This window comes from Camelina sativa, chromosome 9 (genome assembly GCF_030686135.1).
Source record: "Camelina sativa cultivar CO46 ecotype springtype chromosome 9, ASM3068613v1".
NCBI lineage: Eukaryota > Viridiplantae > Streptophyta > Magnoliopsida > Brassicales > Brassicaceae > Camelina > Camelina sativa.
In genome coordinates this window covers 11100721-11101948 of record NC_141888.1, presented here as the reverse complement: position 1 = coordinate 11101948, position 1228 = coordinate 11100721, and the positions used below count along the sequence as shown (strand labels likewise).

Below are 1228 nucleotides of genomic sequence, written 5' to 3'. Positions count from 1 at the left end.
AGTCCAGTTTGTTGTTCATCTCTGTAAACAGCCTAGCTGTTTCCATAGCTTCATTAGCTTGACCTTGTAGAACTTGATGAAGCATATTCCTCAGTTCTTGATCTTGAGCAGGAGCCTGCTTGGGATGTTGTGGAGGATAGATTGGGACCATAAACTGCCCATCTTCACAGACAACATGTACTTGCTCCTGTTGGGTTAGACGGAGTTTATCTAGCTTCTCAACCTTCTCATTTAAGGCTTTTAGTTCTTTCATATGCCCTTCCTCAGAATCAACACCTCCCTTTAAGCTGAAATCATATTCCTCACTCTAATTTGCATCGCATTGAGCAAGATTCTCTACTAATTCCCAACCTTCAGCTACATCTCTATTCATGAAACTTCCATTGGAGGCTGGGTCTAGAAGTATTCTGATACTGGGAATAACACCTCTATACAAAGAACTCAACAAAGATGCATCATTGAATCCATGGTGTGGGGATTGTCTCTAGTAGCATTTGAAGCGCTCCCATGCTTCACTGAAAGACTCGCCATTTTTGTTGGAGAAATCCGAAAATTTCGTTCCTCAAACGTGCAGTCCTTGAACTAGAGAAGAACTTTGCAAGGAAGACCTTCTTACAATCAATCCAAGAGGTGATTTTTCCAGAAGGTAGAGTCTTCTCCCACTGATGGGCTTTATCTCCTAGAGAAAAAGGAAACAATCTCAGCTTCAATGCATCCTCATTAACTCATTTATTTTGGTGAGGTTACATAGCCTGTCAAACTCATCAAGATGTGCAAGGGGGTCTTCAGTAGGCAGTCCATGAAATATGTTGCTCCGAACCATTGAGATCAGACTACTCTTGATTGTGAAGGTTGTGTTGTGCACAGCAGGAGGCACTATCCCATACCTCTGAGTATGAGTAGTGGGAGCATCGCTATCACCAACCTTCCTTCTCCTTTGAAGAGTTTATCCCACTTCTTCTTGTTCTACTCTGATACCGTCCTTTGATGTCTTGGTTCTCGTGGCAAACGGTTGGTGTATACAAGTACCCGATCAAGAACCCGAAAGGTTACACGAGCAGGTGCTCGAGTAGACAGGTTCGGGTAGGGGTTCGGGTGGGGGATGCAGGTGATCGAGTACCAGATCGGGTTGGTGGTCGGGTTGATATAAAACAGTAAACAGTCAAGATGCGAAAGCTCCTAAGGATGGGGTAATTGACTCCTAAGTATTCCTGACCAATATGGATGT

At 43.8% G+C, this 1228-nt stretch overlaps 1 non-coding gene across 1 annotated transcript; it reads left to right on the top strand.

Moving 5' to 3' along the window:
- Nucleotides 1-461: 461 nt before the first annotated feature.
- LOC147938068 (small nucleolar RNA R71) lies at nt 462-569 on the top strand. The gene has a single exon (XR_015567628.1). It is a non-coding gene; the product is annotated as a small nucleolar RNA R71 (small nucleolar RNA).
- The last annotated feature ends 659 nt before the right edge of the window (nt 570-1228 follow it).